This window comes from Labeo rohita, chromosome 19, assembly GCF_022985175.1.
Source record: "Labeo rohita strain BAU-BD-2019 chromosome 19, IGBB_LRoh.1.0, whole genome shotgun sequence".
NCBI classification, from domain to species: domain Eukaryota; kingdom Metazoa; phylum Chordata; class Actinopteri; order Cypriniformes; family Cyprinidae; genus Labeo; species Labeo rohita.
Window position 1 is genome coordinate 587398 of NC_066887.1, and position 27277 is coordinate 614674.

Genomic DNA, 27277 nt, shown 5'->3' on the forward strand with positions numbered 1-27277 from the left:
ACAGGACTGACTGGCTGCTCGATGTCTCATTAATCTCATATTACGACTCATTAGCATTGTAACTGTCTCAGCCTTGTGCATTATTAGTGTGTGCGTGTGTGGTGTATGGTGATGATCTCATCTTGGATGAACGCCTGACTGTCTGCAGGCTTTGGAGAAACTCCTGCCGCTCTGACATTTACAGTTTAGACTGCAGGACCACAAGACAACAGGCCATGGACACACTTTAGCTAAATTTGATTGTCAATTCAACTTTTAGTGCTTAATCTTGTTCTGTACACACACAGTTCAGTAATTTATGGGAGTGACAATCATATTCTATAACCAAATTAAAGGAGAAGTCCACTTCCAGAATAACAATTTACAGATAATTTACTCACCCCCTTGTCATCCAAGATGTTCATGTCTTTCTGTCCTCAGTCGTAAAGAAATTATGGTTTTTGAGGAAAGCATTTCAGGTTTTTTCTTCATATAATGTACTTCAATTGTGCCCCCGATTTTGAACTTCCAAAATGTAGTTCAAATACAGCTTCAAAGGGCTCAAAACGATCCCAGCCGAGGAAGAAGGGTCTTATCTACCAAAACGATGGGATCGTTAGAGCCCTTTGAAGCTGCATTTAAACTACATTTTGGAAGTTCAAAATCGGGGCAACAATGAAATCCATTATATGGAGAAAAATCCTGAAATGTTTTCCTCAAAAACCATAATTTCTTCACGACTGAAGACAGAAAGACATGAACGTCTTGGATGATAAGGGGGTGAGTAAATTTTTTGTAAATTGTTGTTTTGAAAGTGGAAACCTGAACACGCAGGTAGTGGCAACCGCATTTGCAGAATTTCTACACAGATTATGTTTATAGGCTAGTTGTTGTGTCTCTTTAAAACGTAAACACCCCTACATCTAAAGACTGATGAATGTTTACTGCTTGTTTTGCACAAATCTGGTGAAGCTAATAGTGAAAAGGTGGAGACTATAATAAACCTCCACTCTTAGTAAGAAAGAGAATGTTTCTTTAAAAAAAAATAGAAATAAAGGGCGCAAAGAAACAGTTGGCACCATTTTTCAGTAAAGTTGGAATTGTTACATTTTCACTTGTAAATAAAGATAAAAAAAAATCTAATTGGATCCTAAAATGGATCACTTTATAAGCCGAGCTGAGCATAAACTCACCCAAACACGGCTGTGTTGAAAGTGGTTTAGTCACAATCTCTGAACATAACATAGGTCTTTGGTCACTGTAATGTTACTTTCACCAAAAACAGTGGATACCAAACGTCAGAGATGGCAAAACATTACTATGGTTACAGTGTCAATCATCGTTCTCTTGCGTACACACACAAAAGATTGGCTGTAAGAAGAAACTAATTTCTGTTTGTGAAATAGGGTTAAAGAGAAAGCACAAGAACAAACGCTCTCAAATTTCTCTCAAATTTTAATTTCAGCCTCTTTAGACACAGTAATTCAAACTAGTTAATTTTGGCAAATGATGTGATTCTGAATACACAAACTGGGCACAAATGACATTTCTAGATAATCACCCTGGTGTAAAAAAGAAGTTGGAGCAGAAGGAACAAGGGAGTGAGACAAAGAAAGAGTGAACACAATTCAAGTATGACAGTACAAAACCGCTAAGACTGATTTTATAGCCTCTCTTTCTCTCTCAATGAGGCATTGCTGCAGTGAAGGACAGATTAATTATTGATACAGAAAGAAAGTCACTCAATCTGGAAGTAGAATTTACTGCTTTAAGAGACCTAACTCTCATAATTACAGTTGGGATCTAATGTGGCCAGTCTGAGGCTTCAACAGTGCTGTATACACCACATTGATTGTGAAATGATTACTGTCTGTGGTTGACATTGAGCTCAACAGTGTATTGGGATGTTTGGCATCGGGCATTGTGTTCTCTAAACTAGTGAGAACTAGTTGTCACAGCATGTTTGCAAAAGAATCTTATTAAGAAGTGTTGGTGTGGTGTCAGTGTGGAGGCAACAGAGATATACAGAAAAAAGGAGACCAAACTAAAGAACATATGAGTTGTTTTCATTATAACATTATATAAATTTTTTTGCTAAATAATTCATATCCGGACACACACAGCAGATATTGGATTTTCTCAGATATTGGCATGTACTGTTTTTTACACACAAGTCGTCTGCCCGACGAAGGTTCCCTTGTGAGTACTTTTAAACAAAAATATTATACTATAAATATGTGTGAACTGAATGTAATGTTTTCTTCTTCTTCTTCTTCACCTTTATTTATATACCGCTTTTAACAATACGGAATTGTGATAAAGCGGCTGTACAGTATTAAATAGGAAATATTGCATCAATAATGCAAAAGGGCAGCAGTAAACACTCAATTTTCAGGTAAAGGCAGTTCATTATTGGATTCAGTGATGTCATCATCTAGCTCAGTTCAGTTCAAATAGTATACGATATCGTTTGAAGAAAAAGTGTCCCCAACTAAGCAAGCCAGAGGTGACAGCGGCAAGGAACCAAAACTCCATCGGTGACAAAATGGAGAAAAAAACCTTGGGAGAAACCAGGCTTAGTCGGGGGGGCCAGTTCTCCTCTGGCCAGACGCAGAGGACTCATCTGGTTCCTGTGGTCTTGTGCTGATGGCTGTCTAGATGACGAGGTCTTCACTGGGGATCCGTCTCTGGGGCTCATCTAGTCGATGTGGTCTCCGCTGACATTCAGGGCTGTAGAGGTCGTCTCTAGGTGCTGATCCACCGTCTGGGCTGGGTACAGACAGGATCCGGGGGGACTGCAGTGACCATCAGATCTGGTTACGGACTGGATCTGGTGGTTAAGGTGACCTCGGAATAAGAAAGAAACAGACTAATATTAGCGTAAATCCCATTCATCTTACAATGCACTGAGTACATCGGTGTTATGGGAAGTGTTCCTGGTTCTGGTTGACCTAATTAATGCAGCCTAACAATCCTTTAATGGAATGGAATTTGAATTATAGGAATATGTTGATGTGTTATGTGTAAGCCCAGTTAAAGAGATGGGTTTTTATCTAGATTTAAATTGACAGAGTGTGTCTGCGGCCCAAACAGTGTTAGGTAGATTGTTCCAGAGTTTGGGCGCTAGATGATGAAAATGTTTTCAAACATTTAAACGCAATTAAATGATAATGGGTTACAGTTTAAATTTATTTTTAACTTAGGAGTTTTTAAACTTAATACAATATAGTAAATCTTATAATGTCATGGTTGCTTATGTTGTCTTTTAAATGTGGTTGAGGTAAACATTTATGGCAAATTAAAATGACTGAATTACTGAAAATTGCTTAATTTGAAATGAGAAGAAAACCTTCATGCTGGAAGCTGCAATATCAAAGGCTAGAATTTTTGGGGACACAGTGACTGCTGTCATTGATAAGTTTCAGCTAATTCCCTCTGTGAATCATTTTTGTTCTCCCTATCTGCGACATGCCTGAGGCGACCAGAAAAGAGATGCAGCGACCTTTGTGCTCCTGTCCAAGGATTGGGGTCTGCAAATTCACTATATGTGCCTTCTCATGCACATTGACAGCTAAGGCTTCTTGGCTGGGTCCTGCTTAGGGCCATTCCTGATGTGTTGGCCCTGAAATGAAGGTCAGGCCCCCCACAGAAATACATGGAAAACTGCAGAAGAGTATATGCTGGTCTCCAGATTCTGTCCAACGAGTTCTGCTGCATGGTGCGTTTAAGCAGAAACAGGTCCATTTCAAGCGCTTTGTCTCAGTTGTGTTCTGCATAACTTGTTTGCAGAGCATAGGGGACATGTCACGATTCATGGAGAGTTCAGAAGGACAAGGTCCGCCTTCCCTAAGTTGCCCTATTCTTGCCGTCTCACTAGGGAAAATCCCCCCTTTAAGGTGTCTCTATGCTTTGAAGTGGCTTTACTTCACGTCTTTGTGCAGCATGGTGTGAATCTAATTCACTGAGCTGTAGGTTCAGTGTTGGATTTTCTACAAGACCTGGACTCGATTAAGGTGTATGTCATGGTTATTGCTGCTGAGCATGTTCGTGTTGCAAACATCTCTTTGGGGAAACACTTTCTTATGTCTCAGTTAAAGACAGTTGGAAAATTGCAGGCCTGTTGGTGTGCTCTTCCTGTTTTGAACCTAAGGTGGCTTCCTCTTTACTTTCATGTTTGTTTGTCCCTCCTTTGACTTCTGAGTCACAAATTGCTTTGAAATGACTGGATGTGGCTGTGAAATTTGATACAATGATAAATGTGACCACACTTTTAGAACATTAAGAATGTACACTGACCACATGGACTGGTGGTGTAATTCTGACCAGTTGTTCATTTACTTCGTTGGACAGAGAAAAGGATCTGCTGTTACAAAGCAAAGATAGTTGAATTGAATCATGTGTCATTCATTATACCTTTTGCAAATACAGACTTAATTAAATACCTCCTTTATTTATGCAGTGGATTCTTATTTTTTATTTTTCGTAATCAGCACTTTTACTTTTTAAGTATTCAGACCCTTTGCTGTGAATTTGAAATTTAGCTCAAGTGCATTCTATTTCTCTGGATCATCTTTAAGATGTTTCTGTACACTGACTGAAGTAAATCTGGCAAATTCAATTAATTGGTCATGATTTGGAAAGACATAAACCTATGAAAGCTGAGAATGCATACGAAAGCAAAAATCAAGCAATAAAAGAAGGCACAGTTCTGGGGAAAGCTACAGAAAAAGTGGTCTCCATAAATATTACATTTAAGAAGTTTGGTAGAAGGGCTTTGATAAAAGAAGTGACCAAGCACCTGATTGAGCTCCAGTTTTTCAGTAGCAGGGACTGGGGAACTGGGAAGTCTAATTGCAACAATATATATATATATATATAACAGACATATACTTAATTAAAACCTGGTAAGGATACTGAGTTAAATGTCTGAAAGCATTTATTTATTTATTTTTTCTTTTGCTTTGTTTATGGGTTATGAAGTGTAGATTGATGAGAAACAATATAAAGCATTTTGTCACAGGGCTGCAACATAAACTTTTGGGAGAAAAGAAAGGGTCTGAATTAGAGGTCGACCGATGTATCGGTTTTGCCGATTAATCGGCACCGATAGTTGATTGGCGGAACTATCGGTTATCGGCAAAAATCCATGCCGATAGTTTTTTCCAGGTTCGGTCCGTTGCTGGAGCGGCTGAGAATGTCGTCATTATACAGCAAAGTCCCTATAGTCTTTGTTATACAGCACAAGAGCGGCCTCTAGTGGCGGAAATCACTGCGCGTGCTGTTTGTTTAGACGTGTGACACTGTGCGCTGCACAGAGCGGGACACTTCAAAGGAGGATTTAAAACATTGACAACGAAACGGTGTGTACTGTAGTGCATGTTTTCATGCCATTACTAAGCATGAATTTGTTGACTAGATGCTGCATTAGTAGAGAAATGACAGCAGTATACTTTTGCCCATTTGATGATCAAAAAAAGTCTTGTAGACCGCCGCTTGAATTGAATGCGACGTGTCCAGTGTGTGTGATACCGGATAGCTGCGAGTTCTTCTAGACGCGGTGCTGTACTTTTGCCCGTTGTGTGACTAACATATTTTATATTTTGATTAGATAACCACAAATGTTCTAGAATAGAAGCAGTTAAATTGTGAAAGTACACAATATCCATATGTATGCAATTTCAGTACTGTGGCCTTTGTGTAGATATTTAAAGATGGCCATCTTTAGCTTGATTGTTGATGTAATGGTAGCACTTTACAATATGAGTCCATTTGTAACGTTAAGATTGATAAAAGCTGTAGAATAGAAGTATTGTTCCTTGTTAGAGTGTGTTAATTTCAGCATTCACTGATGTATTTTAAAAAAATTTGTTGCTTTTGTTAACATTAATGAACAATGAACTAACTGTAATGATCAATGTATAATTAATATTAATATTTGTATTCATTTACAAAGTATGGTTCAGTAGGCTACTTTTTTTTTTTTTTTTTCAGTGGAGCACTATTTATTTTCCGTTCAGTATCCTTTTTTTAAAAACTATCGGTCGATTAATCGGTATCGGCCAGTGTGGTCCAACCTAGTTATCGATATCGGTAAAATCCAATATTGGTCGACCTCTAGTCTGAATACTTCATGAGTGCACTGTATGCTTGATACAATAGCTGTTATGAACAACACTATCTCACGACCAGTTTGTATGTATTTTTTACGAGGTGGCTAACGAACTTACTCGTGTGAATTTGTACAATTTTAGTGACGGGTAGGTTTAGGGGCGGGGTTAGGTGTAGGTTATTTATACGAATTCATACGTATTGTGCAAACTGTAAAATAAGTTTTCGTTAAAATCGTATGAATTTGTACGAGTGTATGAATTGCCATGAGATCATGCGTGAATGTGGATTTTTGGATGAAAAATACACAGTTAGAAATGTAGGCAATGCTGTTGATCAAACACTAGCAGCATTATCAAAAGGGTCAGAATAAAAGGAAAGAAAATCTGAAGAAAAAAACTGAATTTCTTTGCATGTATCAGAAGTTGATCTCTCTTTGCAGTTTTCATTATATTGATCGAAGCTGTGCTCCAGAGTTGCCCTCAGTTGCCCTACAGTTCTAATCAGTTGCACATACATATTACATTCACACTGGTTCAAAATGAAGCAAATCAAGTCAGATGCATAAAGATGACACCGAAACCTAGTGAGTTGCTTTCGCTGTCTCCTGTCTACAAAGAAAGCATTTCACCAGCTCATAAATTATTTGAACATCTCTCTGTGGGCAACAGGTGGATTTTTAAGGGTACTTTTGCTATTATTTTATGAAACTGTGAATTCGGACATACTATTCTTTTCGCGAACTGTTTTTATAGCCTATTATACAGGGAGGTCGCCATATTCAAAAGTTACCTTCAGCATATGTGGTCTACAGTGGATGCACTGAGTTGTTGCTATTCATGCTTGTACTTTAACAGGGAAATGGATTTGAATGTTCATTTTCATACATTCAGCATAGTCTGCTATAATGCATAAATGATAGAATTTTGCAAACAAGGTATCTTAAAGACCTGCATAATATACTAGGTTTTAGAGCTGAATGTAAAATATGAGATCCTTTTTATATTGTTGTACTAGCTCAAAATGGCATAAACGCAAATCATGACATTATCAGCCCAAATTACTTAATATAAATTAATATAACAAGTTACTCTCCGCACTTCTTCACTGGCGGTTTGTGATTTCAGTTATAGTGTCCAGTGAATTATGGCAGACAAAGCGATGGCTCACCTCTGACATGTATCCTGCAGTCTTCGGCAGATGCTGTCAGGCTGTCGAAACTGTTTCCTGTGGGCTGTAACAGTACTTGTTATTTTCATACCTGCATCAGGCTGTCTGTTGGAGTTGAGCTGTACCTGTCAGTCTCACCCCTCAGTGACCTTGCTGTATCTTATCCAACTTTCATCTGCTGTCAAACGCTCTCTGTAGATTCTCATTTTGGACACATTCTTTGAATTTCAGTGTGTGTGCGTGTGTGTGTAAGCACAGGATGTGTGAGTGTGTCATTTAATATTTAGCAGATTGTGTTGGTTGTTGCGAATTAAATATCAACATGAAATGGCATTTGCCTCCAAATTCACTTTTGCAATCTGCCAAATTGTCCAAATTAATCAAAGTATTAAAAAAGACAATATTGAATTTTGTGGAAATATTCAAATGTTGTGTGTGTGCAATAACAGGAATGTTTATTAATAAAAGTAGTAGAGACATGATTTTTGTTGAATTTATGTTGAATTATGAAAAATGTTTTATCATAAGACTGAATGAGTCTTCGCAAAGGATATCCATTGAAGTTCACGTCGCTTGATAAAATGTGGTCATTTCAGGAAAAAAAAGTGGTGCATTTTTGAGGTATGATTATATATACTTCTGCAAATACATACAATTGAAAATGACCGTACTGTCATTTAATATATCTTTGAATATAATACATTCAAGTACATTTATGTAAATATTAAGTTATTATTAATTTCATTAATATAAGCTGTCAAGTGTTAAACTAAGTGATAAATGTCCATTACGTTAATATGAAAATAAACATAATTTGGTTATATTAGATGTGTATATTATCTTATTTAAATGTAATCCTGTAATTGTCATGTCTCACAGACTTTATACCAGCAGATGTGTGCTGTTCTTGCTGTCTAGGGGTAATGTGCAATGACTAAAGGGAACAAACAATGACTTCTGTGAAGCGATGTTTCGATTTTTTACTTATTCCCCTTGCCATTTGCAGTGCCCTTCGAACCAAAGACTTTAGATATACAAAGATGGTGCACTCATATGCAAGAAAGTGTAACTGTACATGCACACTGGCTGGTCTAGCCTGACAAATAAGCTCTTTTAACACTATTTGAGTAGAAGAGACAAACTTTATGAGAAATTTAATTGTAAGTTTGGTAAACAGCTTTGGAGAATTCGATGTTTCCCCATTCAAAGAGATAGGCAATGTACTTGCATAGCTGCCCGAAATTCCTTTTTTAAAATGGCCACAGACTGAAATGACTTGCCTTAAAGGGACTTTGCTTTGCACTGAACATGTATGCTGTCTTCAGATTGGAATCTCACTTAAAAATGCGGAATACACTGTGGAGTCCCAAACTTAATTGTATTCTGTTTACAGTTGCCAAGCAACTTTGTGCCCAGTTTGCAAAAAAGCAATAAAACTCATCTGCACTGATCAAAAAATCCATATATTTGATTTCAGTTTTATTTTGACAGAGCGTTCTCAACCCTTGAGATATCTCACACTCTCCCTGGCCTTTTCTGTACAACATCTGGATCACATCTGCTCCCACTAATGAGGGATTCAGTCTCAGTCCACAGACTCCACAGACAGCTCTAACCGCCCAGCAAACTTTTGTTAAACTAGCAACCAGAAAAGCCTAAAAGTCTAGAAAAGCTCTTTTTTTTTGGTCGGCTGAATAAAATCCATAAGATAGTGTATTTGAATCTGATAAATTTGCTATTGATTGAATTTGTTAAAGAAGTAATGGGCAATCAATGGACCATTAAGCAACGGGTTTAGTAATGGGTAATGGGTTTGTTATCAAAGGACCATTTCCATGTTTTACTTGGATTTGAAATAACAACATACAGTAGCCATTACTGCATTTATCTTCATTCCTTTCTTAGAATATTACATTTAAGTTTTTTGGAAGCAATCTTGATTATAGGTTATATATTAAATTTTTATATGCACGGCTTTAATAAATCTGTTTTGTGTAACTTGTGTTATGTCACTGACAGCACTAGCTTAGAATTTGTCGCCAGCCCATCTCTGTATAGCATTCCTGCCCATCGCCACCTCACTCTCTCCATGGCAGCCACAAATAAATCAAGAAAACTGCCGTCTTTGTCCGTTCATTAATAGGCGCTACATGCGTCCATACAAAGCCCAGTTATTCTGTGAATGGACTTTGATTGAAGGCTAGGCTCTTTCAGCAGTGCTGTTCTTATTCTTATGCTGTAGCAGTTTGTCTGGCTGTCACAGCACTAATTTATTACTAAAAGATGAGACCGTTTTCACAGCAGTTCATACTGGAAAGGGCCTGGGCCGCAGTGTAAACTGAGAACAGCTTTGCTCCTGCTAATGAATGACACACTTTCGGAAAGCTCATGCAGATGTTAGGTGTTTTAACAATCACATGGGAACAACTATTAAAACTATTAAATGATGTGCACGAATAAATTATTTAGAATAAACACTGCAAAACACTCAAAATGTAAAGCATGGTGCTTGCAATGCCAAGGTTATGGGTTCAACTCCCAGGGAAAGCAAACACTGACAAAATGCATGCCTTGCATTGTAAGTTGTATTGGATAAAAGCATGTTCCAAATGCAAAAATGTAAATGTAAATGGAGTATCTATGTACACTAAGTGCAAATAGCCCACCTTGTTGGCAGAGGCTATTTAAATGAACTCTGCCCACCAACGTGTGATTAGGCTAGTTAATACTACAAAAGACCACCATTGTCCACCATTAGCTCTAGTGGTGTAGATTGTAAAGTGCAAGTTGTAGTCTTTTTGACACAATCGATCCGATTTCTAATTGATTTGGCGTACTTTCATGTCTCAATTCTGCCTCGACACAGACCATTTCTTCGGTTTGCCTTGAGGGTCGGCGTATCAGTACAAAATCCTCCCCTTCTGTCTCCCCGCGTCTTTACCAAACTAGTGAAGGTGGAGAAGGGCATCCTGATCCTCATCTATCTCAACAACTGGCTTATATTAGCTCACTTATGAGATCTGTTGTGCGAGCCCACCTGGGCCTTCAGGTCAACTGGGAGAAGAGCAAGCTTTCTCCTGTGCAGAGCATCTCTCTTCTTGGTATGGAGCTGGATTCGGTCAACATGACCGTGTCTCATGAACAAGCATGCGCAGTAAGTGCTGAACTTGCCTAAATTCATTCAGGTGCAAGACAGCAGTCCCTCTAAAATTGTTCCAGAGGCTCCTGGGGCACATGGCAGCCGAAGCTAAAGTTATGGCGCTCGGTCTGTTACATATGAGACCACTTTAGGGCTGGCATGCATGGCCGGGTCCCGAGATAGGCATGGCACCGTGGCACTCTCCGGGTCGGCGTAACCCTGGGTTGTCGCTGCCTCTTCAGTCCTTGATCAGACCCTGTGCTTCTGCAGGTAGGAGTGCCCTTAGAACAGGTGTCGAGGCATGTTGTTGTCAACACAGATGTCTCCGTCTGGGCTGAAGGTGTCACTTTGAAGGTGTATGTTGCTGCCATCACGGCCCACCATGATTCAGTGAACGGATTATCCCTAGGAAAGCATCATCTAGCAGCTCTGTGTCTTTGCTTTGGAGGACAGCAGAAGGGTAATGCTGTCTCCAAACAGGTTGGCTCATTGGTTGGTGGATGCCATCATCTTGGCGTACCAGTCCCAAGGGCTCACTCCACTAGGAGTGCTGCCTCCTCCTGGGTGTTGATGCATGGTGCCTCTTTTGCAGACATCTGCAGAGTTGCGGGCTGGGTGACACCTAACACCTTTGCAAGATTCTGTCATTTTTGGGTGGAACCCGTGTCCTCCTGTATGTAACATCAGGTAAATTGCCGGAGGCCAATGGGCCGATGGGCATTCTTTGTTGGATACAGAGAACGGAGGACTCTGGGTATGTATGTATCCCCCGTACATACACCCGTATGTATGGGGAAGTGACTTGGCATGCAAATTCCACTCACTAGTTCTCATTGGCCTTTTCTTTTAAGCTCAGAGGTTATTGGGGCTCCCTATGATGTCAGTCGACGTAACATCTCTGTTCCCTCCTTCAGGGAACGAGAGTTACATATGTAACTGAGACGTTCTGACTAGAGCTGTAATCGGGCCTTAAAAGTTAGGCCCGACAGGGCCCGAGCCCGACAGAATTCCGCCCGAGCCCGACAAGTATATTTTGATTGGCAGCTTTTTAAAAGCCTGAACCCGTTTACAGCCCGACATTATTCAAATGTGCGCAAGCACACAGCTCTTTTGCCTTTTGTCAAGAATGAGTCATTTATACATGTTTTAACAATTTATTAATGACTAACGTAGGCTATAGGCCACTTAGAAGTTGGAACAAAGAAATAAAATAAGTCCTCTGTAACATTGTAATATCTTAGCACTCTAAATAGGCATACACTTAGCCTATAAATAGGCCAACACGTCAATAAAAATGACTCTTTCTTAACAAATTAAATTAAGATAAGTTCTAAATTAAGATGGGTATTTGGCAATAACGAAATTAAGATAAAGGCTCCGTGGGATTTGCTTCGTCACTTCTCTCCACAATCCGGCCTCAACGTGACGGTGAATAGCATCTGAAATGTAATAAGAGAGTAATGCCAACATTAGCCTATATACTCTGCCTACATTATGCATTTAAGACTCAATTAATATTTAGTTATATTTGAAAAACCTTTACTCACCAAGATTAGGCTACATATTTTTGTGGAGGAAAATTATTGAATCCACTGTAGTTTCAGCGCGGTCCTGCGCTCACTGTGACAGGCCGGGATGCATAGTACTGATCTGGCTAATTTTGTCAAAACGTAATCACCAGAGGCAAGCCTCCGTTTCACCTCCTCGGCATCAATTTTCGCATCTTTCTCGCACTAATCGAAACGCATCACATGACCGCTCATTTACTGCGCAGGCCGAAGCACAAGCCCGAGCCTGTGTAAAATGATATAAATTAAGCCCGAACCCGACCGAACCCGACCGAACCCGTCAGGTCCCGTCAGGTTTCATCGGGTTCGGGCAAAGATCTTCAGCTCTAGTTCTGACTTACAAGTGCAAGTATGTAAAAAATTTTAGCAAGCTGACAATAATGAATCTGACCTGGTTTTAGTGAGCACACCTAATGCTCTAACACAGCCATCTATGTTTACAAAGTAGTCAACCACAAATACTCATTTTACCATCTAACTTTTACTGTATGCTTACTGTAAACTGCCTCATTATTATTTAGTGTTGTAATGTACACAGACAAATGTTTTAATTCTAGCATTGTATTCAACATTTTATTTATTTATACACAATGCATTTTTATAATTTGTTGTGCTATTACTAGAACTGGCAGCAAAAAGTCATCATCTGCTCTTCTAGTTTAATGGCAAGCTAATAACATAGTGACGCAAAAACAGCGAATGTCACACAAGACCCTGTTTAATATTCTTTATTGTTTGACAGTGGTTTGCTAACTGTGTGCATAAGTACTTGTTTGCAAGTGTGCATGTTGCAAGGTTGATTAATTTTACATGTGAGAAACATTTTTTGATTGTGGGTTCAACTTTTTGACCATGAATGCTATTTAATATATATGTATATATATATATATATATATATGCAGCACAGCAGATAAGGCAGACGGAATATGGGAAAAACATAATGCATTTAATTTCTACCACGCTGACGCAAGCATCTCTCTAAGGGCACTTGTACGCTGTGTGCATGTTTCTGTGGAATATAAAAGGCTTTTATTTGGTTAGAGTGTCTCTGAAGTCTGTTTTCCTGGATTTGGTATGTCTCTGAAAAGACAGCAAGGAAAATAGGTTGGTGATAAGTGAAGCTCCTCACAAAAACATCTTAATGCTATTTAGAGGGCTGCTGTAACATGAGGGCCTGTACTCACTGATAAATGGCTAAGTTTCAGAGGAACACAGTTTGAAACTCTGTGAATGATGACGATGAGAAAGAGGTATGCTGAAGTCAAGGGGAATATTTTAAGCAAAACACGTACACACAAGACACAAACAAACACCAAAACTATACAGTAGTCAACATTTGAAGTGGATCAAAACTTTTCATCAAAGTTGTCCTCAATACCTGTTCTTGTCTTAGGTCAACTTTGATGAACTTTTTTGAGCCACTTCAAATGTTGACTACTGTGTATATATATACATACATGTATATCTATATATCTATATCTATATCTATATCTATCTATCTATATATATATATATATATGTATATGAAGAGTTTAGATGCAAAACCCTCTAAATCCATCTGACGTATTTCTTTAAGATTAATTACTTCTGATTGAGGCTGAAATTTAGCAAGTGTGAAGTAAAAGTATTTGATAGACGTATACTATGTGTCAGGAGCATTCACTCATTCAATCAGTATCATTATCTCTTTTTTGACCGAAATGTATATATATAGGTGCATCTCAATAATATTAGAATGTCGTGGAAAAGTTCATTTATTTCTGTAATTCAACTCAAATTGTGAAACTCGTGTATTAAATAAATTCAGTGCACACAGACTTAAGTAGTTTAAGTCTTTGGTTCTTTTAATTGTGATGATTTTGGCTCATTTAACAAAAACCCACCAATTCACTATCTCAACAAATTACAATATGGTGACATGGCAATCAGCTAATCAACTCAAAACACCTGCAAAGGTTTCCTGAGCCTTCAAAATGGTCTTTCAGTTTGGTTCACTAGGCTACACAATCATGGGGAAGACTGCTGATCTGACAGTCATCAACACCCTTCACAAGGAGGGTAAGCCACAAACATTCATTGCCAAAGAAGCTGGCTGTTCACAGAGTGCTGTATCCAAGCATGTTAACAGAAAGTTGAGTGGAAGGAAAAAGTGTGGAAGAAAAAGATGCACAACCAACCGAGAGAACTGCAGCCTTGAGAGGCTTGTCAAGCAAAATCGATTCAAGAATTTGGGTGAACTTCACAAGGAATGGACTGAGGCTGGGGTTAAGACATCAAGAGCCACCACACAAAGACGTGTCAAGGAATTTGGCTACAGTTGTCGTATCCCTCTTGTTAAGCCACTCCTGAACCACAGACAACGTCAGAGGCATCTTACCTGGGCTAAGGAACAGAAGAAATGGACTGTTTCTACCCGTGTCTATACTGGCTCTGTCCAGCCCTATGTCTCCTTTGTCTCTATTATTCTCACCCAACCTCCCACTCCCTCCACCTCTGCAGACTCCCTTTAGCCCATCAGCTCCTCCTTTAATGGTTTTGCCCAATTATTCAGATCCACCTTGGGCTTCCAGGTCTCTAGCTCTATCCTGGGGTCTTGATCCCCAAGCTCCACCTCGGGCCTCCGACCCTTCAGCTTCCTTTTGGCTCCACACTCCCCCAGCACCATTGGGTCCGGGTCAGACTCCTTCATCCCTCTGGCTCCACTTTGGTCAGTCGTCACCCTTCCTCCACCATGGTATTCTGGGCCTTGGGCTATGCTTCTTCCCTCCATCCTTCTAGCTCCGCTGGGCTCCTCCTTCATTCTGACTGCTCCTTAGTCCTGACTCTTACCGACTCCACCCCGGACTGCCGAGGCCCTGTTTCCACCTGTGTCACCAACTCTGCCTCAGTCCTGGCTCCACCTTAGATGGGCAGGCTCCTGGCTTCACCCTGGCTCCTCCCTCCATTGGGTTCCGCTGTGGGACTTCATAGTGGCTGTGCTCTTAATAAAAGCAATTTACAAATTAAATTTAATTTGAAATACACAAATGACAATGTTTCCAGTGAAGGGCGCCTCTGCTGTGTCTGTCAGATTCTGAACATTAACTTACATGTTATAGATAATCTCCTGTCATCAGATAATATCATCAACCCATACTGAGCTTTGGGCATCTCACACACACACACTTGTGCTGTCGGTCACAGGTCTGGCCTGTACCAGTCTAAGCAACATAACAACAGATTTGCTGCACTGCACTTATCTGTGCTGATGTTTTACAGTGCTTGAGTGTTTGTGTTGTTTTGAGTGAGTGAATATTTCTTTGTTTATAGTTTGCGAGGTAAGAAACAAAAGCACTGCTGATGGAGGATGGGGGAGGATAAAAGAATTGTGGGGGTTGGGAGAGAGAAAGAGAGACATTCTGAGGTGATATGAAGCTCTGATGGGGTGCCTTCGAAAAATGAAAGAAAGAAAATTTTGAGACAGATGAAAATATTAAATAGGCAGATTCACTGAACATTTAAGGAAGTGAGGGGAGAGAGAAGGGGAACAATAAAAAGAAAAAGAGAGAAAATCAAGCATGAAAGAGAATTAAAGAAATTATATGCAAAGAGGTTATAATTAAAGAAAAGGTTTGCACACATGTTGTGTTGTCTTCACGAACTGCAGAATTAACATGTGTCTTAATTTCTTTTCATTAAGTCATTTTTCTAGCCATCTTTTCATTTTGGGTTTATATTTTAGCATCATCTCTTTCATTCTAGGATTGGAGAGATGGGCAGCGCGAGAGGGAACAGCAGCAGTGATGGAGTGCGAGCTGGTGCAGAAAACTATTGATTTTCCTGTACCAACCCGGGTAGATTAAGAAATGCCAATACTGGGATTTCACCCGGACTCTCTGGTTCATGTTAAGTTCACTTGTCATTTTCTATAATTCTGATAAAATCAAGATCCTTAACGCTGATGTAGTTATCCAGCACTGACTGCCTGTGGGCGGCTGATTGAATTAGACGGCTACGTTTGTCCATTAGAGAGAGACAGAGAGAGAACGTACTCTCCTTATGAGCTCTTTTTAAAAAAGAGAGAATGTAGAGTTAGCATTAATGAACTAATTATGAGCACTCAAAAGATAGACAGTTCCTACAGTAGTTATGTTATGAAATTATCTTTATGATACGAGAATAAACTATGTTCATTGTTTACTCTCTCTTAGAATACACTGTTAAGGGGGTCCTATTATGCTCTTTTACAAAGTCTTGATTTTGTTTTGGGGGTGTAATAGAACATGCTCTCATGCTTGGTGGTTCGAAAAACGCATTATTTTTAACATAATTTACATTATTACAATACATTTCTCCCAGCCTGGCATATAAGGCTCGATTAGTTCTGGGTTTAATGAAGGTCCGCCTTCTGAAAAACGAAATGTGTTGTGATTGGTTATCTGTCCCACTGCGTTGCGATTGGTGAACAGCTTGGACGGTATTTCAGTACTGCTATGCCCCTTGTCAAAGAAGCAAGTTCTGTGTACAACTGTTAGTGCAAGATAGATTAAAGTGATTCTTACTTTTTAAATATTGATATTTTTCTTACAAAAACACATCTATTCGCTACAGGAGGCCTTTATTAACTCACCGGAGCCGTGTGAGGCACTTTTTATTATGTATGGATTATTGGACTTGTTTTGGACTGATGAGGAGAAACACTCGTCTATGCCGTTCTAAAGCTTGGGAGTGGCAGGATAAATTTGAATATAACTCCAGTTGCATTCGTCAGAAAGAAGGAAGTCATATACACCTAGGATGCATGGATGGCGAGTAAATAATATGCTATAGTAGTGTTGGGTCCTATCATCAGCCTGCGAGATCGGCAATACATGATATTATCCTGCTAATGTATTTAATTACGTACATATTTAGTTTTGACGCGGCAACCACAGTAGATCGATGTGTTTCAACCCCCCTGTATTGTACATGTCTGCGGCGAGTTACAGCTCTAAAGCGGCCACTCTAGTCAATGCTTGTGTTTATACCCGCCACGCTGCAGCTCGTTGAAGCGGTTCTCCGCGCTGCATCACTAAAGTTAGGCTAATCCCCCAGCTTGTCCCTATACCCACCCTCCAACAATTCGAATTTCCATTGGCGCGATGTAATTTAATGATATTCTAATGGACCGTGTTGTGACATCATTGCATGCGGAAAACAAACGCTGTAGTCCAAAGAAGCCGTTCGTTGTAGTTCTTGAAAATTAATTTTTTAAAAACAAAATATCCTCCTTTTATTTAAAGTGAAAAAGCATAAGCACCCCTTTAAAGGAATATGTGTTAAGGACATTTGTTGACATTGTAGTCCATTGTAGTTACTATATTTAAATTTTTTCCACTTAAGTAAAAATATTTACAATTTAGTAATATTTTCATGGGAATTTTATTGTTTAAAGTAGCTTCTTCAACGCTTATGTCATAAAATATGCAAATGAGTAAAAAAATAGAAATGGCATCCATGTTCTAAGGGTGCTGCTGTTTTCAGAACTCTCCAAAACTTTTCAATGGGAATTAGTCTGAACTCATTGCTGACCACTCTAGAACTTTTTGAAGTGTGTTTAGGCTCAGTGTCCTGCTGTAAGTTTTTTTTTTTTTCTTTTTTTCCATCCATGTTCAGTGCATTACACACCTTGACACAAAACAGGAGAATTATTATTTGTTTGCTATTTAAACTGGTTGAATCAATGTTTATACTGATTACTGTTTAAAATGTTGGGGTTTATAAGATTTGGCTTTTAGGGTCAGAGCAGCAAGCCTTTATATATTTCTGAAGGTGCTGAATATTGTTCTCAGTATATGCCACAGATTACATTGTCATATAGGTGAATACATTTACTATAGACCATCAAGTCTGTACATAGCAAGGATAAATTGTACCTACCTCTGTGTTTGGCTGTCTGTGTATGGCCGCTGAGTGTACACAAACACAGACGTCTTATTAAGACACTTATACTGACGTGTAATTACAGCATCTACATCTCGCGTGGGAGCCATCATACAAGGTACTTAAAGCTTCTTGCAGTAAATGAGTACCGTTTACTGCCTGCTAGTTTGTAATTGGGCTCCTACTGAACACCTGCTCAGCTGATTTCATGATGTTGTGAACATGACCGTTCTTAGTATAGTTAGGAAGTCTAATTTAAAAAAAGTGAACCAACTGGTTTATTTTCTATTATTAAATTATTTGGTTAAATTTTGCTGTTATAACAGTGTAATGGATTAAATATTTAAATGTTACGTTTCTAGAGAATGCTGCATTGTTTAGGGAGTTTTACAGTCATTTTACAGAAAGAAAGAAAGAAAGAGAAAGTTGTGTGTAGGTTGTTGCATCTGGCCTAGTTGACATTCTTTTGTGACTTGTGAAGAAATTCTAATGCAGCCCATTTGATAAACTCAAACCAACTGCATTATGTTCTACATTTTGGGTGAATGTGTGGTGACAGAAAAGCTTCTGCTGAGTTAGACAGGTAAAGGAAAATGGAGTGTAAACAGGGTCAAAATGCTAACATCGCTTTGTCATATCAGACCACAGTGGACTTCATTTTTGTTTTTTTGTATGTATGTGCTGCTGCAGCAAACATCACAAGTCATCTCTAAACACACAGAGCCCGCATTATTAAAAACGTGAGTGATGCATCTGAAGGAACGTGTATTCATCACCCATTGGAAAAGTGTGGTTATGAATGAACAACAAACAACAAAAATATAGACAAGAATTAACTTATATATACCTAATTTGAAATGCAACCCAGTGTTCCGCCACAGTGAATGCAGTAAACTCCAACTATTATAGTACATTATATTATGATCTTTGTAAGAATTGTATATACCTTCCCTTCCAATACAGCTATAACCGAAGCTAAGGCTGAACTCTTTTCACAGAATGAATGTGAGACAAAACATATTTTATGCTTGTGTTTCTGTAGAGGAGATTGCAATCTCAATAAAGCCACAAGAGCACACCTCTCTGATGAGAGAAATCACACCAGCTGCGGTCACACATTATCAGTTCAATTACCATCAAAGTCTATTTACAGACACAAGAAGACCCCTGTAGGATCACAGTACACAATTTAAAGGAAAATGTATATAGACTAAATTTGCTGTACGATTGGACACCCCATCTTAAAACTTTACAGGGATCCTATTAAAGAGGTCATACTCCTGCTCCTTCACATATGTTTAATTAGGGTTAGAGCTAACTCTGCACAACTGTGGCCCTCAAGAAACAGGTTTGGACAACAGGGCTTAAGAATATTTTGTAGCTTAAAATGCAGGGACAAATGTAAATAACGTTCATACATTGTTATCTAATGAGGAAGACGTAGGAAGAAAACAGTACGACTGTGTTTTTGCTCTTTAATGGTGCAGAAATGACATATTCCTCAAAAGTATTAATTTGAAATTAGACAAAGAAAAAACATTATTAAGCAAGTTATTACTAAAGCATGATAGTTTTTTATTTATTAGGTATTTTAAGGAATCTTCATGCTGTTGTACAATGAATGCATATAGTTCCAGAAGCTGACCAACTCCAAAAGAGTCTAATAAAATACTCATTAAAGTACTCCTGATGATTTTTGTGCCATATTTAAAGTGTTCTGAAACCATATGATAGCTTTGTGCACGAAACACATGAAATTTAAATTGATACTCAAAATGGAAATCTAAAATCTTCCCTTCCACTCTCTGATCTCTTTTGAGTTTATGCAAATTCCAAATAATTCCAACTGTTCAAACAGGCTGTAGAATATACTGTAGCAACACAATGAAACAGATCTAGCAACATATCTGTTCCACTCCAGAAACTCTTGGCAGAGCAAATACGCTGGTGCTGGGCAACAATGCCAAAAAATGCCTTATCTTGATGGACACATTCATTATCACCTTCTAATTACAGGTGCATGTCCAGGCGGATTGATTACCTGTGCAGGCGGGAGATGCGGAGGGTTAGTGTTACGGCAAGCAGGATGCAGGGGGTCGGGGACCCGCGGACAGGTGTGGGTGGGGGTATTGGTTTGTGGGCAGTGTACTGACTCACTCTATTATTCATCAAGCTCAAGAGGATCTTTCTCAAGAAATTATGACTACCAACACACCTTCAGAAACTACCAACCACACTAACAGAAACAATACCATAGTAATACTTTGGCTTTTTTCACATGTAACATGGTAGAGCCATTATATTATTGGAAGTTATTTGAGTCTTACTGTATCTGGGTTAGTAATTTGAAATTTAGTGCCATGGTACTATATATGAAACCATATGAAACTACTGTGGTATTGGCATGTGATACATCACTGCATGGACACAGTATTTACTATTTAAAGTCAAAGTATATATTATTGTCCCCTAAAGGAGAAATTTCACATGAATAATAAAAGGTACACAACATCAGTCAATCAATTAATCAATCAATAAAAACAACAACAACCGAAAAATCAGTTTAAATTGCCACTAAAATTTGTGCTTATACAGGCACAAATAATTTCTTATATCTTTATAATTTACAATGTGGAACTCTGTAGCTTTTACCAGAAAGAAGCAATTCATACTGTGAGTTTCTTGTCAACACCATCCAAACATTCTACTTAAAATACAGTCTCAGGTGCATAAGAGCACAAACCCATTTAATATGTGAATTCCAACTATACAGAAACCTAAATTAGTACAGGTACTCCAGAAATCGAGATTAAATTGTTTTAAGTCAAATGAAAAATTTATTTCATGATAGAATGTAAATACAAAATGTTACACCAGCTAAAGTACACTCTTAAACATAAAGGTTCTTTATTGGGATCAATGGTTCCATGAAGAGCCATGAAAAGGTTCTTTATAGGTTCTTTCTAGTCAAAAAAGTTTCTTTAGATTTTTGGTTATTTTAAGAACCGTTCTCTGAAAGGTTCTTTGGGGTACCAAAAATGGTTGTTCTATGGCATCACTGCAAAAACAGCCTTCTAGAACCTTCAAGAGTGTATATGGGTCAGAATAGATAGAAACAGCTCCTTATGGTACAAGTGTACTACATGTGGCAACATGATGGTACTTCAATCAGTAGCTTAGCATGAATGATAATGTACTAAATCATGCAGGAGAGGTGTACTAATACTTATCTAGAGATCTGATAGGGTTGGGTCAGTGAGCAACCTAAATAAGCAACCCCTTACAACATCCTAGCATCCACCAAGCAATGCACTAAAAGGCTCAGAACACACACTGCACATTGCAAAGCAACTTTCTGCCACACTTCACAACATCCTAGCATCATGACAGTGGATTTGCACAGATCAGGGCATCCATATTTTCCCGCCGAAAATGTATTTTATATTAATATAGTATTTACTTTTATTCATTTAGCAAATGCTTTTATCCAAAGTGAATTTATATTTTAATTAATTTAGTTGATTTGTAAAATTTTAGTACCATAAAAGCAAATGTGAATCGAGTAAAGCAATAAGCTCATACAAATTCAAAGTGGACATATCCACTTTCAGATATCCACTTGGGACTGTTTCAAAATGGTTAAGCTTTAATAAAATCAGAAAATAAACAAAGAGTAATATTAATGCTTCTGCCAAGTTATTATGTTCTTAATAACGGTTAGAAGCAAACAACACAGTGACCGGCACAATTTGTGACAGTGATGCAGTAAAATGCACTGATGTATGAAGGTCACAGGTGTGTGTTTATCAAGTATTTTAGGTTTTTAGTAGTATTTTAGTTTTTTATTATGTATACATATATATATATATATATATATATTAGGGGTGTAACGATACATGTAGTCGTACTGAACCGTCACGGTACGGACATCTCGGTTCGGTGGATGAGGCCTTACAATGAATCCAGGCAATTCACCCTCAATCCAGAAGGGGGCGCCCGCAGTAATGCAACTCTATTTTATAAGTACCAGCAGAAGAACAGTGATTGCCAGGAGTTGCGCACTTGAAAACAAAGCCCACTAGACAGTGACCATGTGCTGATTCTGAACGCGTCTCACACTGACAAAGGAGTATAATGTTACTTTAAAGGCTTGCATATTGAACTGTTTGCGAAATTGAGCTTTGTGCTCATGTATCCTACCCTACCATTCGGCACAACTCCAAATATTCCATAATATTTCCATATTTGTGATGTGTCCAAATGCTAAACTAGTATTTATTATGTAAATTATAGACTTTGTACTTAGGGTTCTAACAGTGACACAGTGAGGTGGGCGCGCTGATGTTTCGTTCAGACATTGGGGATGACAAATTGTGAGGGGATTTTTGATATCTCGAACGGTTTGGCCGTGGCGAGGTGTTAAAATTATGGTGAGAAATGAGAAACAGGAAATGGCTAATAACTGTTGCACACATTGTCTGATTCTGATGAAACTTCAGCGGTTTGTTTGTTGTATGATGCCGATCAGATAGATGTGACTATTAGGAGTCAAAGTTATAGCGCCACCAACTGGCAACAGGAAGTGTGTCTCTTTTAAAAGTGCTTTGATATCACATGGTTATGTTTACCCGATTTGCTTCAAACTTCATCATAATAATGTCAAAACACGGCCGATGAGAATCTGTAAAGGGGTCGTTGATATATTAAATTCTGTTGCCATGGCAATGTGTCAAACTTTAACATTTGTTTCCTGTGTTTTTGGGGCACTTAATAAGCTTAGATTTTCATGAAACTCAACACACACATCAGTATTAATAACAGTTAGACACTGGCAAAGGCTCATAAATGGGCGTGGAGGAGGCGCTCTATAGCGCCACCTTTTGTCAAAAGTTGGGGGTTAGTTTTAGCTACAGACACCAAATTTGGTATGTGTATTGTTCTCATCAAGCCGGACAACTTTCTAATTTACACCCATTAGCTGCGACCAACGGAAGTCTGCTATTTCGATTTGAATGTGGATTTTTGGAAAAATCAGGCTATAAACAAATTCATACTCCTCCAAGCAGGAATAAGTAGTTCACACCAAACTTTGTAAACATGATGCCAACATACTGAAGATGTTAAATTGCGAGCGAATTTGGGATATCTTGAATGGTTGATTTATAGTGATTTTTGAAATTAGCAGAAAAAACATAACCGTAATATTAAAATGCAGCATCCAAACACTTTAACAAAAATGTCATACATAGAACTAGTCATTCTGAGAAATAAATGCTTAGTTCCAGCGATATAAAATAATCAACAAAAAATAGAAAATTAAAAAACTATTAAACATCTGCTCTCACTCTAACTCTCTCACTCTAACTCTGTGTGTGTGCGTTAAGTGTGTGCGTAAGTGTGAGTGTTGACAGTGGGGGAGGGTGGCTGTCAGAGACAGAGTGTATTTAAAGTGCATTATCCTAACTCTTCACAACTTTTTACATATGAAAAACAAGTCATTCTTAGGAAATATGTTTATCATATTTTCAGAGACCGCAAAAACATTTCAAATATCATACATGTAAACTAGCACATGAAGACTATAATACCAAGGATGAACACAAGATGACCTCATAGGATAAGGAATCTTTTTCAGCTCATTCTCAGTCTATCAGAATGATGTAAAAGCATTTTGGGTAAAACTTTCTATGAAGCCCCTATTTATAATACATTAAAATGGTATTTATAAGGGATTATAATGAATGCATAATGCATTATAAAAACCTTATAATATGTTATATCAGCTCATGAATAATCATAACAACAATTATAATACATTAAAATACTTGAGTATTTGAGATTATAACTTTTAAGATTATGATTTTTTATAACACACAATGGACAACATATCAAATCTACTTAATTTATAACGGACTATATCATATTACATTTATTTTTTACATTATATATTATGTATTATGTTGATGGTCCCCCTAGTTTATTGACAATAAGCAATTGTACAACTACATGTGAACTAACACTCCTTAGAGTATTATAAATGCGGGCTTCATCGAAATTGTTGCTGCAGTTTGCTTTTAACCCCTTCATTGCTGTAACCCTTCAATCCAAACTGCCACAGGATTACTGTCAATGCATGTGCCCGCTGGGCACCATTTTCCTGATGCTACCGGCATGGCGATTGCGCTGGCGGTGAGGGCCCGTCATCGCTGCTTGCAGCTATATTTTGTGTTTGTGTTTTGTGTTCAACTTTGCTCATAACAGCAAAATCAACTTAAACAAAAAAACAAATAGAATGTCGCTTTCTGCCATTTGAGTTTCCCTTCTGTCACAAAACTGAACTAAAATTCAGCAAATATAGGCTACATTACGTGTTGCACAGTTTTTTCCCCTTGTCTATCAGTTAACTAAATTAAATATATTTAAAGTATTTATTTTTATGTATATATGTACTGCAGATTTTATAGCCTATACTAATATTTAGTATTTTCACTTCTAGGTGGAAAAAATTGTAATTTGTATTACTGTCTGTTTAAAATAAATGAAAAGAAACCTAGCATAGTAGATTTGTTTGTTTTTTTTCTGTTGTACTGAAATCGTATCGAACCGTGACCCTCGAACAGAGGTACGTACCGAACCTTGACATCTGTGTATCGTTATACCCCTAATATACATATATATGTATATATATATATATTAGCTTGTTAAAGGAGAAGTCCACTTCCAAAACAAAGATTCATGTTCGTGTCTTTCTTTCTTCAGTCCATAAGAAATTATGTTTCTTGAGGAAAACATTTCACAAATTATCTCCATATAGTGGACTTCTATGGTGCCCCCAAGTTTGAACGTCCAAAAGGCAGTTTAAATGCGTCTTCAAATGATCCCAAATGTGGTTGTAAATGATCCCAGCCGAGGAAGAATGGTCTTATCTAGTGAAATGATCAGCCATTTTCATAACAATTTGACAATTTATATTCTTTTTAACCTTAAATGCCTGTCTTGTCTCGTCTCTGCGATGCGCAGTCTGTATAATCCCAGGTCAATACAGTTAGAGTATGTCGTTTTATTCTTCAGCGTCAAAATCGTCCTACATCGCTATTTTACCATTTTTTTGTAAAGGGCGTTTGATCTTCTTTGTATGTTCACTTTGCTAACACTGGGTCAGTACTTCTGCAGCGATGTAGGATGATTTTGAAGTTGGGGAAGAAAACTAGATGGGAGTTTTTCGACATGTCTCGAATTTACATGGTCGACTGTCTTAACCGTATCGAACCGAAAAAAAAAACAGAGTTCACATAGACTTAGACAAGATGAGCGTTTGAGGTTAAAAAGTATATAAATTGTCAATTTGTTTAGAAAATGACCGGTCATTTTGCTAGATAAGACCCTTCTTCCTCAGCTGGGATCGTTTAGAGCCTTATGAAGCTGCATTTAAACTGCATTTTGGAAGTGCTAACTTGGGTGCACTATTGAAGTCGGTTATATGGAGATAATTCCTACATTTTTTTCCTCAAGAAACATAATTTCTTATCAACTGAATAAAGAAAAACACAAACATCTTGGGTGACAAGGGGGTGAGTAAATTATCTGTAAATTTTTGTTCTGGAAGTGGACTTCTCCTTTAAGTCTGACGTCACGCATCACCTCTTCCGTGACTTCTGGGTCCAAACCTTCTATCAGATGACACGAGAAAACAACAGACGGTGCTAATTATACACTCACAATTTGATATTATACTACCAAACAAATTATAATCCTACCCTTTAACTTCATACCAAAATCCCAGATGGCCAGACAATGAAAATATAAATCTAAATATAAATAAATAAATAACGGTTATTTGTGTTTATTTGTGCTGTGAGCACAGAGACTGTAGTGTACACTGTAAATTTAAAAACGTTTAGCTTAAAAGTTTAATATGTAATATGTTAACAGTGCTCATAAGCGGTTGCTGAGATAGTATTCTCAAGTGAAATGAGTTGGGGCTTGGACCCAAAAACAATATTCATTGGAGCGTTCGTTGGACGCATTACGTCACCACTTAACAAGTCCATAATGAGCCTGCTTAGAGGTAGTGATGGTAGCCACGGCTCATCTGTAGGGACACTTGGGATAGTGCTTCATCATAATATACACTTTAAAAAACTTAGTACTCTTACTCATAAATGTGTTCAGCAGTTGGATATATTAACCTTTAGCGTATGGCTTTAGCAAGCAAGTAGACTAATAATCGAGGATCAGCGGGTGCCTCTGCTCTGCTGAGCTCAACAGTGCCCCACGTTTATCTAATGTAAATCTGAGGAAATGCAGCACAAACTAATTGAGGGCCATAGAGGCACAGAAAAAGGTTTTACATGTTTTTACATTAGCTAACATAAACCTTGCCTTAGGTAACATATATGGCAATATCAGTAGTGATATAGGCCTACTATAGGCAATACATGTCATATATTTCTTTTCCATATGGGTATTAGAGGGGTAACATCAAATAAGCCTGTGTTGCATAAAAAAGCAGTCGTTCGTATCCAAAAGTTTTTTTGTGGTCTGCCCATGCTATTTTTTCCCTGCATGTCAACATGCTCTTTATGTCTTAACCACTGCTCTACCATGTTTGGCTGTTTTCTAAAGCAGCTACAGTCAGAGATTTTTCTGCAAGGGCTTATGTAGGACTGAACATATAATTATGTTTGATGGAGGAGCTCAGAACAGGATGGACCATGATGCTAATGCAATGTTTGGATAGTCGTGAAGGCTGTGTAACTCATTCTGCGCTCCTCACCTCTCAAACACAAACATGCAGAGATGGCTGAAAAATGACACGCAATTAAAATGAACTTGTTTGCACTGTTAGTGCGGAGCATTTGAAAAAGAGTGTTGTGTGCACCAAACAAGCAGATCAAGACTCACCTTTTCCAGAGAATCTCAGCCTGCTCCCAGACAAACTCTGGTGGATTTCAACTGAAATATAAACACAACTAGGAGTGGGCGATCATTTCTCAGAAATATCACAATTCACGATTTTATCACAATTCTTTGTCATGTTGGTTTTACTGTTTTGGAAGTTGACTGAGCAGTACAGCCTAACTAATTTACCTTTTTTTAAAACACAAAACAAAACATAAACAAAAACAGAAAAGCTTTCAAGGTAACAAAAAAGAATGGTAGATATTTAGGTCAAACTGAGTGAAGATAAAAATCTTGGTCATTATTTTATCTTTATTATTAAAAAACAAAAGAACAAAGATACACATTACAAAAACATAATACAAATAAAACAAACAGGGCTTTATTTTCCAGGTACAGTAGGTGTATTTAGCAGTAGCATTCAGCAGTAGTTGGGTTAACTAATATAAAAAGTGAAACACTTTATACACTATATGCATCTATTGTACATTGATTCTTATTAAAGCAACTG

At 38.0% G+C, this 27277-nt stretch overlaps 1 protein-coding gene across 1 annotated transcript in view; it reads left to right on the forward strand.

Annotated features, from left to right (window-relative positions):
* LOC127182184 (retinoic acid receptor beta) overlaps positions 1–27277 on the forward strand; it is a 239412-nt gene that overhangs the window by 107737 nt on the left and 104398 nt on the right. The gene's annotated exons all lie outside the window — the stretch shown is intronic.